The sequence below is a fragment of the Callorhinus ursinus genome, unplaced genomic scaffold, assembly GCF_003265705.2.
Source record: "Callorhinus ursinus isolate GAN/ISIS: 27379988/994484 unplaced genomic scaffold, GSC_fseal_2.0 scaffold18, whole genome shotgun sequence".
NCBI classification, from domain to species: domain Eukaryota; kingdom Metazoa; phylum Chordata; class Mammalia; order Carnivora; family Otariidae; genus Callorhinus; species Callorhinus ursinus.
Genome location: NW_027397080.1, coordinates 25,584,163 through 25,597,981, shown reverse-complemented (window position 1 = coordinate 25,597,981; position 13,819 = coordinate 25,584,163). Strand labels below are relative to the sequence as shown.

Genomic DNA, 13,819 nt, shown 5'->3' with positions numbered 1-13,819 from the left:
ATATATATATATATATATATATACACACACACACATATACATATATATATATATGTGCGGTGAATATATATACATATCCCCCCATTTGAGTTCCTGGCTCCCCTGATACAGTTTTAGAAACTGGTAATGATTTAGAGGGGGAGGAAAGGGTCATCAGATTATTTTAATTCAACAAACCAAGATGAAGAGAATTCATTAAATCAACTATTATATTTAAAACAGTTGCCCCCCCCCCACATACACACACACTTAAATTTCTCAGAAGTAACACAGGCTGAGCAGTTTTACCTTTCACTGAGATCGATGTGGCTTAAAAGAAAAGTAGATCCAAAATGATCTTACTGAAATGTTCTTCTAAAAGCCCAACTAAAAGTAACTTTGCAGACATGGGACAAAAGTTTTGTTTATTTACTTTTCCTGAGCTTTGCTGATGCAATTGGGGTATAGGTTTTGCTTACTCAAGGAGTTCAGGATAAGCAAATGCTTTGTTAAAAAGCGATAGATCTTTCATAATGGAAGAGAAAGGGAGACTGCTGACACTTCTAATCTAATCTGGGCTGATAATGGCTTCAGGTAGGCCAAGCACTTTGTCTCTGGATTTCCAACATGTAAATGGGGAAAGTTCTGGTAGATAGTGGGTAGACATGGACACTGTCATTGGTGTAAGCATGAATCTTTTCAAGACAGAGATTCACTCTGTAAATCAGGATGCCATTTATGAAAGAGTTGGGTGTGCTTGTCAAGATTCTTATAATCGTAAGCGTCGGACAAGCACAGTTTTATTGAGCTGTAATGCATGCCGGAAGATAGAAGTCCCACACTAGCAACTGGAAACCCGTCGCTGGGTGCCTCACAGCCAAAGGCATGACTCTAGCATCACGGTTAAGAACATGGATTCTGGAGCGTGGCTGCATGCCCTGCCAATTAGTAACCTTCTAACCTTAGGTAGTTTCCTTAACCTTTCTACGCCTGATTTTTCTTATCTATAAAAGCAGGGATAAAATTAGGGTTGTGAAAATTTAACGAGAGCGTATAAAGAATGTTGAGCAGGGCGCTCCACCCAGTCTTAGTTAAGTTGTCCGAGTCTGTTCGGGCTGCTATAACGAGCTTCCATGGACTGGGTGGCTTATAAACAGCAGGTATTTATTTGTCACAGTTCTGAGTGCTGGAAGCCTGAAAATAGGGGACCAGCCTGGTTGGGTTCTGATGAGGGCCCTCCTCCTGTTGCAGACTGCTTACTTCCCCTGAGTCCTCACATCGGGGAGACAGAGGGGACCTCTCCTGGAGCTCTTTTATTAGGGCATTAATCCCTAGCGTGAGGGCTCCACCCTCGTGATCTCAGCACCTCCCAAAGGCCCCGTCTCCTAATACCAACACCCTGGGGTAGAATTTCAGCCTACGAATTTGGGGGGAGGGACACATTCAGTCCATAGCACAAGTGGTAGCTTTTTCTGTGTGTGGGAGAACCAGCTCCTCACTTCTACAGGGTTCTGAAGATGGCGAAGTGCCTCACTACCTAAGGGTTGTTAATACCACATCATTTGGACTTGTTACCCACTTTCTTTGTATACTGTGTTTCAGGGAACTGTTTTATATTCTTGCATCATGAAGTGCATTTGGTTTTCTGAATCAGAGTATCTGCTCCTAATAGGAATTGGATGGGCTACAGCCATAGGTGTTGAGGCCTAGCAGGCTTGGGGTCACATTTGTCCTTGAACACCAGTCTCACCTAAATTTGTTATTTAGCGCCTTGAGAGTTGCTTTGCCTTTTCTTCTTTCATTCATCCTTCTGCTAGTAAAACGGTCTTGCCGATCCTTTTAGAAGGTTGTTCCCCGAAGAAAATTAGATGTGTATTTCTGCAAAAAAAAAAAAAAGATCCATTGTGTATTACTGTGTTTGCAAAGGGTATTTTAAAGATGTATTTACTTTTAGAGAAAGAGCGAGAGCATGCAGGGGGAGGGGCAGAAGGAGAGGAGAGAGAGAATCTCAAGCAGGCCCCACGCCCAGTGAAGAGCCCCATGTGGGGCTTGATCCCACGACCCTGAGAGCATGACCTAAGGCAAAACCAAGAGTCGGACACTTAACCAACTGGAGCCACCCAGGTGCCCTGGCAAAGGGTATTTTAGAACTTTTTATTGAAATAGAACATACTTACAGAAAATAGAATATGCTTACACTCCTAAGTGTATGAGTTCTCACAAAGTGAACATATGCACACATCCAGCACCTAGACTGAGAAACAGAACATAACCATCATCCAAGAGCCCCCCTTGTCCCCCTCCCAGAAACTACACGCCCAAGTATAACCACTCTCCCAAGGAGTCTTGTTGAGTTCAGCCATTTTCACAGGTTTTGTGATGAGGAGCATGCACTGTGACCCCGGAGAGGTGACAGGGCTGTTAGCCCACCTGGATCCAGGGGAACTTGTGTTTTTGATATGAAGGCGGGGTTCAGGGGGTTCGAGAGAATTGGAGAGTTTAATAGCACCGTTACATGAAAAGCAAGTTCCATAGGTTCTAGAAAGGGAGAGGAGGCAGAAACATCCCAGGGGCAGATAATAAAGCCTGCGGTTGCTGATTTGTTAATAGTTAAAGAGCTGTCCAAGTCAAAGACAGTGTTGGCATTTTGAATTGGCATGTGGTTCTACTATATAGTATGTTCTCCAGGGGAGGGAAGGCAATGGTTTTCTTTTCTTTCTTTCTTTTTTTTTTTTAAGATTTTATTTATTTATTTATTTGACAGAGAGAGAGAGAGAGAGCGTGCACAAGCAGGGGGAGGGGCAGAGGGAGAGGGAGAAGCAGGCTCCCCACTGAGCAGGGAGCCCGATACGGGGCTCGATCCCAGGACCCCGGGATCATGACCTGAGCCAAAGGCAGACGCTTAACCAACTGAGCCACTCAGGCGCCCCAAGGCAGTGGTTTTCATGAGAGTTCTATTTTGTTTTTGAGGAGCGTGTTTGATGCATACATGTGCAGTATGAGTAAGAAGCAGCCTCTGTCCCCCAACAGTTTGTATGATGGTTGGAGGGAGAATTTAAAAAAATCACTAGAGCGGGGCTCTAAAATCACCACTTGGGGCTCCCTGCTTCTCCCTCTCCCTCTCCTCTGTGCTCTCTCTTTCTCTCTCAAATAAATAAATAAAATCTTAAAAAAAAAAAAATCACTAGAGCAAGGAGAAGCCCCCAGGGAAGGAGGGCTTAACTGAGGCTTGACAAATTGGTTTCTACCAAGAAAGAGAAAAAGTAGCCATTGCAGATAGAAGGAACGGCTGAAACACCCCCGAGAACGTGGGGACACCCCGGCGGTCTTCTGAGGAGACAGACCAGTCTTCAGCGTGCTCAGGGTTCTGCTGGATGTAGCTGGAAAACGCGTTGCATGGAGGCTGTAGAACATAGTGGGTGCGGGTGCAGGTTTCCGGGGGGCACAGACCTGAGTCTGGCTTTGAATTCTGCCTGTGTCACTGACCTTTCTGACCCTGGCAAAGAACTGGGCCTCCAGCAGCCTCTGCCGTCAGAACTTACTGATAGTGATGTCATGAGAATGAAATCACAGGACATAACACACTCCAAGCACTTAGCACAGTATATAGCTCAAGACCAGGCCCGGATGAAACACCAGCTATGGTTACCGCCAGGCCAGTGCCTATGTGAACTCTGCAGTCAAAGCCTCAGATGCCTCCTCTCGGTTTCTTCAGGCTCAGGGTTTGTCAGACCTTTTCATAAAATGCCGGGTAGTTTTCAGCCCATATGGTCTCTGTTGCAGCTACTCACTGCTACCCTTGTAGCTCCAATCCATCCAAATAGGAGAGCGGCTGTGCTCCCATAAACCTTTACTTACAAAGGCAGGCTGCATTTAGCAGGCCGTACTTTGGATATGTGCCTGCCTGCGTGCATAAGAAGTCCTCATCTGGGCGCCTGGGTGGCTCAGTTGGTTAACCAGCTGCTTTCGGTTCAGGTCATGATCCCAGGGTCCTGGGATGGAGCCCCAGATCGGGCTCCCTGCTCCTGGGGGAGCCTGCTTCTCCCTCTCCCACTCCCCCTACTTGTGTTCCCTTCTTGCTATCTCCCTCTGTCAAATAAATAAATAAAATCTTAAAAAGGGGGGGTGGGTAGGCTACGGTCATCAGGGTAGGCTGCAGGTCACCTTCAGAGAAATTGGTATGACTGGTCCTACAGGTAATCAAATCTCTATGGCAACTGTGGTTTTGTGTATTATATCAGGCTTGTGGAATGAATTTGGACATTGGTAAATCCCATCACATGTCCATGTGTTTCATTTTTCAAAAATATTTATGGAGCGCCCCCCCCCTGCGCATATGTCCCTACTGTCCTAGGCCCTAGGAGGGTAGGGGTAGTAGTGACAAGGCAGATCAGATCCCTGCCCTCATGGAGTGGATATTTCAGTGAGAGAGACAAGTGGTGATAAACCAGTACAAAGGTGATTTCAGATCATGTTTAGTGATACGAAGGCATTCTAATGGCAGGATACTGTAATAGAGAATTGGCAGGGGAGAGTGCTATATAGAGGGGGTGACCAGAGAAGACTAAGGAGGTGATGTTGCATCCAACAAAGGACACTGACTAGGGTAGGAGAATGAAGCGGTATTCTAAGAAAATGAGGAGTTGTGGGGCGCCTGGGTGGCTCAGTCGGTTAAGTGTCTGCCTTAGGCTCGGGTCATGATCTTGGTGTCCTGGGATCGAGCCCTGCATCGGGCTCCGCGCTCAGCAGTGAGTCTGCTTCTCCCTCTCCCTCTGTCTGTTGCTCCCCCTGCTTGTGCTCTCTCTCTCCCTGTCAAATAAATAATCTTAAAAAAAAAATGAGTAGTTGTTTTTAAAAAGCACACAGAGAGCTCAGGAATGTGTAAAATAAAAAGTAAGGGGCCTCTGTTCTCTGTCTCCTCAGCTCCAATTTGGCTGTCCTTAAACAAGGTAAATAAGTGGATTTTATTTTATTTATTTTTTAAGATTTTGTTTGAGAGAGGGAGAGATCATGAGCCGGGGGAGGGGCAAGCAGACTCCCCGCTGAGTGGGGAGCCTGACAACACAGGGCTCCATCCCAGGACCCTGGGATCATGACCTGAGCCAAAGGCAGACACTTAATAGACTGAGCCTCTCAGGTGCCTCTGGATTTTGATAAAGTAACCATCCAGGGAATGAATGTTCTTGGGTCAGGACAACAACTTCCCCTCACCTGGGTCTCCTGCCCAGCACAGACGTGCTGCCCCATCAGCTTAGGCCCTGAGTGAGGTTCTGTTTCCAGCCGGGGACCCCGAGCAGGGGTGTCCTGGTCGGGGTCTGTTCACACTGACGAAGGGGCTGTAGCTGTGTTGTTCAGCCTAGCCTGTGGGTGTGGCTGAAGAGACTGGCAAGGGTGGTGGGCACCCCCCCCCCCGCTTTTCCCATCCCTGAGATCGGTTAGGTCGGCCAGCTCATTAAAAATTCGCTAGGGCAGCTGATTTCTAGAGAGGTCCTTGTATTTATATATATGTAGGAAGTATATTAACCATTGGGTTTCAATAGTTTTGTGCTCTCTGACTTCATGGAAAAACCCTTGAGTTTAAAAGTCTTAAGAGTGGGGGGCGCCTGGGTGGCTCAGTTAGTTAAGCAACTGCCTTCGGCTCAGGTGATGATCCTGGAGTCCCGGGATCGAGTCCCGCATCGGGCTCCCTGCTCAGTGGGGAGTCTGCTTCTCCCTCTGACCCTCCCCCCTCTCATGTGCTCTCTCTCTCTCATTCTCACTCTCTCAAAATAAATAATAAACAAATCTTTAAAAAAAAAAAGTCTTAAGAGTGGGGCGCCTGGGTGGCTCAGTGGTTAAGTGTCTGCCTTCAGCTCAGGTCATGATCCCAGGGTCCTGGGATCGAGCCCCGCATCGGGCTCCCTGCTCCATGGGGAGCCTGCTTCTCCCTCTCCCTCTGCCTGCCACTCCCCTTGCCTGTGCTAGCTCTCTCTCTGTCAAAAATAAATAAAAACTTAATAAATAAATAAATAAATAAATAAATAAATAAATAAATAAAAGCCTTAAGAGTTCTGAAAACCCCCAGTGACCTGAGTCACTGGAGCAGCGCGCTAAAGAAAACAATACCTATGCACACATTTTATAAACTGAAGTGCTATGGGTCAGGATTGCTTCTCCTCACTTCCTCTCCCCCAGCCTTTGTCCTAATGTTGGCAGTAACTAGTCTGAGCTCCTTTCCTCTCTCACAGAATAGAGGCTTTCCACTGAGGGCCACCAGGGACCCGAAGGCCCCCAACCAGGAAGCACAGGAGCGTGCACCTGACCCTATCCTATGGGTGATCCCACCCAGGTCCAGCATGAGATACTAGGAGAGAAGCCGTAACTGTCTTTTCAGAGGCCTGCCCATTCAATTTTAGGACATGGTTTTCCTTTTACAACGTTAGGTTTCTGTTTGAAGCCTTGTGACACTGTGGGTCCATCCGTCTGTCCCATCTGGCCCTGGCCCCTCTCTTTCTCTGGGGCTTGGCTCTAGCATGAGGCCCGTCCAGACTGAAAGCCCTGTTTGACGACTGGGGGCCGGGCACAAACTCACCTGCACCTGGGCTTGGACAGAAGCAGGTGGCGCTCTGGCGGCAGCAAGCCCCCCCCGCCACACACACACCGTGGGGTGGGCTGTCGCTGTGTCTCTAGGCGCTCTGCGGTACAGTTAACTCTCGAGTTCAGTCGGAGCAGTGGTGATTCCTGCGGGTCCCCCTCAGAGCTCATCCAGCTGGAGCCCACTGTGACAAGAAGTTGCCAGCAAAACTGAAAATCTGCTGCTAGCTGAAAAACATGCTTGGTCTGAAAGCTAACGTAGAGTGGTCAAGGCAGGTTGGAACGTGGGGGACGCCTGGGTGGCTCAGTCGTTAAGCGTCTGCCTTTGGCTCAGGTCATGGTCCCAGGGTCCTGGGATCGAGCCCCACATCGGGCTCCCAACTCAGCGGGAAGCCTGCTTCTCCCTCTCCCACTCCCCCTGCTTGTGTCCCCTCTCTCGCTGTGCCTCTCTCTGTCAAATAAATAAATAAAATAAATAAAAAATTAAAAAAAAAAAAAGGCAGGTTGGAACGTGGAAAGAAAGGAGTGGCGTTTGGAGCGTTAATGTTGTGGGAAGAAGGTTGGCACTTGGAGGTACCATGGGGCTCTCGGGTGGGCCGATCTCCCCGCTTGAGTCTCTGGTGCTCACCTCGGGCATCGGGATGCACTACCCTGGCAAGAGTATGATGCCGCTGAAGCTGGCGGTGCCCTTAGGTCCAAGGAACACCGTGGGGCTCTTCTCCCGGTGGCCTGGCTGAGAAACCATGAAGCAGGTGTCTGAGCTTGGGACCTGCAGTGCAGGGGGGGCAACCACATCTGGGTGCATGGCTCTCCTCCAGGGGAGTCTGAACGAGGCGTCAGGGCTGGTTGGTGCGTGTGAACTTTCCTTTCCAGCCCTGTCCTTATGGCTGCTCGCTTAAGGCGGGAACATCCTAGAACTTCCCTTTGAGGCAGGAGAATAAGGAGAGTTTCTGGGAGAGTCCCTTTGGCTGGAGCTGAAAGTTCAGGTCCTTGGTCTGTTGGTTATTGTGACCATCCAGGGTCCCGAGAGCGCTTCCTCCATCTTGCTCACAAAGCAGCTGGTCCTGCCACACAACCATTCTCCCCCTGGTTTATGTATTTGTAATTTATCGTTTCCCCCTTTTCTTGAGTGCTTTAGAAGCATTATAGAAACATAAGGAAAGGGGCACCTGGCTGGCTCAGTTGGTTAAGCGTCCAACTCTTGATTTCAGCTCCAGGCATGATCTCAGGGTCGTGAAATCGAGCCTGGCACCAGGCTGTGCACTAGGTGTGGAGTCAGCTTGAGATTCTCTCCTTCTGCCCCTCCCTGACACTCATGCATGCACGCTCTCTCTCTCAAAAAAACATAAGGAAGTATGAGGGGCACCTGGCTGACTCAGTCCTAGGAGATGCAACTCTTGATCTTGGGGTCATGAGCTTGAGCCCCATGTTGGGTATAGAGATTACTTAGATAAAGAAGGGAGGGAGGGAGGGAGGGAGTGCTAGTGTCCTAGAATCGCCTCTCCTCCCTGGATAACTGTGCTTAAGGGTTGGAATTAACAGATTCTAAGAAACCTGGTAATATATGAGAACAAGGAAGGGACTAGTGTAACCTTGAAATCCACAAAAATCTCCGAAGTTAATTTTAGTAAGTAGCCAACCTCTGTTCACACTTTCTCCCTAGGTTCTTTATTTTGGGTGTTACAGACTACCGAGGCATGAAAAGGCCAAGTGCACGAGACGTAGCAGGGTAATAATACCAGAGGAGTCCCTACATTGAGTTTCTTCAGCACCTGCTGGTTACACACATTTCCTGAGTCAGGCTCACAACACACTTGCAGGATAGGCCATGAACCCGATCTAATACCTGAGTGAAATGAGGTTTGGGGAAGGAACTTGCCCCGGATTCTGATGCTCATTAGGAACAGAGCTGGATTTGAACCACGTCGCTGGCTGTTGCTCTTTTCATTTCTCTGGGTCTTTTCCATCCCCATGATGTTTGTCTGGAAACTGTAACAGATAATTCATCCTCTCGGGTCAGTCTCGTCAGCCAGGCCTCCTTAAAACCACGTGTTCATTGGACAAATATCTGCTGAGTGATGGTGATGTGCTGGACGCTCTTCCAGTCACTAGGAACCAGCAGTGAACAGAACCCCCCGAGTCCCTACCCCCTGCGGCTGGTACTCTGGGAGAGAAGACAGTCAACAACACATCACAATGGGATAGATGTCCACCCAGCTGTCCCCCGTGTCTGCTGATGGCCCGTATGAGTGTGTCATCCATGGAGTTGTTGTCATGCTTCCTGACCCTGTATTTACCTTGTTAGCCTCTGTCTGGCTGTATTGCACGGACCATGGGGTGGAAGCAGGGGTCCCCCCAGTGTCCTCAAAACCTAATATTTTGATTTAGACAGTGACCTGATGACATTTCCCATGGCAACAAAATGGCTGTCGGGTGAGGGGTGCATTCGTGAGATCATGTTGCAGATACAGCTGAGGAGAGGGGAAGTGAAAGCTGAATGCAGAACCAGTGAGGCTCCCCGGGCTCTGAAAGACTGACTGAAAGAGGCTTTGAAAACCTCCCTTCTTCCTGCTAGTGCCACACACACTGCTGAACACGGAGCACTGAGAAAGCAGGGCCTGCCTCACCTCCATCCCAGGGGTAAAAGTGTGGCCTAGAGTCGTGGGTGCTGCCTGTTCTTTCAGGCCATTGGTTGGCTTCTAGGGCTCTGGTGTTTGCCCAGCCACCTCCTAGCAGAGACTCCTGCCGTTTTCATCCCCACTTTGAAAGGAGTCCTCTGTCCCCCCATGAGAGGTCAAGCCCTGTGCCGTGTTCAGAGGCAGGACAATCGCAGGACCTTGGGGCTGGGACACTCCTTCTTCGGGAAGGAGAGGCACTTAACTGCTCTTGGAAACCATATTCCATCAAATTGCCCAAAAGATCTGTGCCCAACTAGGCCTGTCCCCTTCTATCACTGTTCCAACATCCCAAAGAAAGCACACACACAAAAAATGAAATCCATGGATAATTCAAGTACCTGCTTTTTTTAGCCTTTTCTCCCCCCCCCCATATCTTTCCACAGGGCTGCCAAAACAGCAGAGAGCGTGCCAACTCTCCAGCAAAGGGGCTAATGAGTAACGATTTGGGCGGTGGGAAAGAAAGCCGTTATAATTGGGTGTATTTAGTAGCAAATAAATGGTTAAGAAGCATTGATTTCACTCACGTTGCTTAAGAAGCAATGCAGACTCGTGGTAAACAAACAGCACACCCTGCATGGTGACTCTGCATATGGGGCCGGTCAGCCCTAGGATGCCACCCAGCCTGGGCACGAGCCTTTCCCGGGCAGGGGAACTGACAGATGGACAGTGTTTTTCGTGCCTACCAAGAAACCAGGCTGATCATTTCTGAGCTGCAGGATCTCTGGTTCTTATGTAGCAGTGATCTCTGGTTCTGTAATCTACAGTAACTGATTGTCCTCAGGAATGCCATACTTTTCAGGCTAAGGTGGGGTGGGATCTCGGGTTAGGGATTTTAAAATTAGGAGAGTTAAGTCATGGGGCGCCTGGGTGGCTCCGTTGGTTAAGCATCCAAGACTCTTGATCTCAGCTCAGGTCTTGATCTCAGGGTCGTGAGTTCAAGCCCCACGTTGGGCTCCACACTGGGTGTGGAGCCTACTTAAAAAATAAGAAGAAAATAAAGTTAGGAGAGTAAGTCAGAAACACTTCAGGTGCCTGGGGTTGCTGGAGCGGCAGACACGCAGCGGGCCAAAGCCTCTGTCAACACGCTAATGTTGTCTAGGAAGGAGGCAACTAGGACGCTCCTCACATTGTCCCCACACCCCAGGTCCCCTTCTGCAGAGCCCTGGAAATGGCCCAAGGCCCTCCTCAGTAAGACGTGGGGAGGAGCACTTCCCAGATGGTTACAGCAGGTACCCCAGCCGGGGATGGAAGCAGAAGGGGCTCCAGGAACAGCCACTTCCATGGTGTCTGAGCACACCGGGGCCAAAACAGTGCTGTAAGGCGCAAGGACAGCCGCACAAAGACAGGAGGGGCAGGGAGTGTCTTCACCTCCCTGGGCCCCAGTCTCCCTGCCAGCAAAGTAAGGATCAGATCATTTTTCTGATCTTCAGCACATTCAGTAGTCAGACTTTCTTTCTTTTTCTTCTTATTTTCATTTTCATTCTAATTTTTTAAAAAAGATTTTATTTATTTATTTGACAGAGAGCACAAGCAGGGGGAGTGGCAGGCAGAGGGAGAAGCAGGCTCCCTGCTGAGCAGAGGCCTGACACGGGACTCCATCCCAGGGCCCTGGGATCATGACGTGATCCGAAGGCAGATACTAAACTGACTGAGCCGCCCAGACGCCCCCTTTTCCTTTTTTTTAGTCAAACTTGCATTCACTGATAGCCTCACTCTGACTCCCCCCAACAATGGGGGAGACCCCAGAAAACTCCGCTTTGTAACTAGGCGATTTCTAGGGTCCCTTCTGCTCTTAGATTCTGAAATTCTTCCACCTGGCCAGTCCCAGGCTTATCTTCTTCTTCTTCTTTCTTTTTAAGATTTTATTTATTTATCTGACAGAGACACAGCGAGAGAGGGAACACAAGCAGGGGGAGTGGGAGAGGGAGAAGCAGGCTTCCGACCGAGCAGGGAGCCCGATGAGGGGCTCAGTCCCAGGACCCCGGGATCATGACCTGAGCCGAAGGCAGACGCTTAACGACTGAGCCCCCCAGGCGCCCCCCAGGCTTATCTTCGATTCCAGTGGAGCTTCTCTGCAGAGATGCTGTTGGCCCAGGCCTTCTCGTCCTTGGGTCAGACATTATTATTCTTAAGAAGTTTTGCTAAGACTTAAAAGTCCCCGGTTGGCCTGCCTTGTTTGTGTGTTTGCTTACTTGTGTATTTTGCAGGGGATGGATGATGAGCACTGGCCTCAAATCCACGAGTCTGTGCCAGAAGCCAATGCACAATGCTAGTGCAAGATCCGGGTGGGGGCCTGTTTTGGTGGGCTCCCTGAGGGGATCTGGGTAGTTCTAACCACACCGACTCTTCTCCAGCGGTCTCTGCTATGGATGAGCCATCGTGGGGTCCCCCTCCCCAGGGAGTTCAGGCATCAAGGTTTAGGGACATCCCAACCCCAAAGGTAGGTGATAAATGGTAGCACATGGCTTGACCTCTGCCTCTCCTCTGAGTTTCTGCCTTGGAATGAAGAGCGAACGTCCATGAGGCCCACAGGGCCAGTTCGACCCCGCAGGACTCACACTATGAATAGAATTCCAAAGGCCAGGCAGGCACACAAGGCTCGTCCCTCACCCAGAGCGCACCTGCAGCAGCAGGGGCAGTGGGGAGAGGCAGCTTAGGGAACCGGTGGCCCTGCGGGGGCCATGCCACTCAGGGTGGCTCTGAGTTTGGGTTGAGCTCCTGCATCCAGGGCCATTGTGGATTTCACCTCTAAAAGAGGTGATTTGAGGGCAGGTGGCAGTCCACCCTTCATTCCATGGGGTTTCCCTGCCTTTGGATTTCCACCTCCTGGACCTGGAGTGCGAGGCTGTTCTAAACATTCTGTGGTCTAAATATACCTGGTCTGCAGGGAGCCGGTAGGGGGAGAGCCGGTCGCTCCCACTTGCTAGGTCTGCGTGCTCTGTGTGCCAAGCAGGGAGGGAGCCCCCAGTGGTCAGGCAGTTCGCCACCCTGTGGCTGGCCCGCCCTGCGGACCCCCTTACCGTTGTTGGGGCAGGTATTTTTATCCCGCTCTGTAAATATAGGGGTGGGGACCCTCCCGCTGCCCTGCCCAGTACAGCCCGTGAACAGGTAGCAGTTAAGAGTCCAGGCCTCCCGTCTGTTTGCTGGGCAGCATCACAGCACCCTTGAGGTTGACTGACCAGGGAGAAAGAAGGAAGGGCCCCTGTGACGGTCTTTATTTTCCTCTGGCCATTTATAATCTTTCATAGCCACCTTTGAGTTAACCTATTAGGGACCAGTTCTGGAAGGATTTCTCGGTACCAACCACAGAACTAGAAATTGTCTCTTGGTTATGGGTCTGTAAGGGAGAGAGAAGACAAAAGAGGGCTGGCTGCAGCTCGGAGTGGAGAGTGGGACTAACCCTAATTAAAATGTCCTGAGTCAGGCCTTTCTTGGCTTGCTGGAGTGTGCCACCCACGTTTCCCAGCAGCCACGGGGTCTGGCGTGGCCTCGTGGTGGCCAGTCTTCCCAGGGTGCTGGGCCTGCCTGCCGTCCTCCTGGCTTTGAGAGGGTGAGTGGGCTGAGCCCAGCACTCCCCAGCACTGGTGCCTGAGTGCACCCCAAGAATCAGGAGTGGGGAAAGGCGAGTAGCTTAGCCGACCCAGGGTGTGGTCTGGGAACATGCCTGCCTTAAAGGACTTTAGGGAGACCGTGGCTTTAAAAAAATTACTTTAAGTCTTAATCCCTCTCTTCATTCTCAGCTGACCTTGCTTGTTTTTATTTATTTGTTATTTTTTTAATATCTTTTTTTAAAAGATTTCATTTACTTACTCTTTTGACAGAGAGATCGAGAGAGAGCACAAGTAGGCAGAGAGAGAGGGAGAAGCAGGCTCCTCGCTGAGCAGGGAGCCTGACGTGGGGCTCGATCCCAGGACTCCGAGACCATGACCCAAGCCGAAGGCAGAAGCCTAACCGACGGAGCCACCCAGGCGCCCCTTTATTATTTTTTTTAATTTAAATTTTAGTTAGTTAACATACAGTGCGATACTGGTTTCAGGAGTAGAATTCAGCGATTCATCACTTACATACACCCCGCAGTGCTCATCACAAGGGCCCTCCTTACTGCCCTTCTAGCTCCTCCCCCACCCACCTCCCTCCAGCAACCCTCAGTTTGTTCTCTATTTTTAAGGACCTTGCTTATTTTAAAATTTCCTTCTGATGAGAATAGTTCATCCTGCCGCCTTTGAGCACACCTGCCCACCTGCATCTGGGCGCCCATCCCTGCCACCCTCCCCTGGGGCAGTGGGTGCCATCCTGTCTTTCCTGTTCAAGGACTCGACTCCTTCACTCCACTCCCATTTTCTTGCCACTCTTGACAGAACTGGACAAAGGAGTTTTCTGTATTAATGTCTCTGCTCCCTCCCTCCTTCCTCCCCTCCCTCCCTCCCTCCCTCCTTCCTCCCCTCCCTCCCTCCTCCCTCCCTCCTCCCCTCCCTCCTCCCCTCCCTCCCTCCCTCCTCCCCTCCCTCCTTCCCTCCCTCCCTCCCTCCCTCCTTCCTCCCCTCCCTCCCTCCCTCCTCCCCTCCCTCCTTCCCTCCCTCCCTCCTCCC

At 50.3% G+C, this 13,819-nt stretch overlaps 1 protein-coding gene across 2 annotated transcripts in view; it reads left to right on the top strand.

The window, feature by feature from the left end:
- Window positions 1-13,819, top strand: part of PLEKHM2 (pleckstrin homology and RUN domain containing M2) — a 39,494-nt gene that overhangs the window by 929 nt on the left and 24,746 nt on the right. The window lies entirely within an intron of this gene.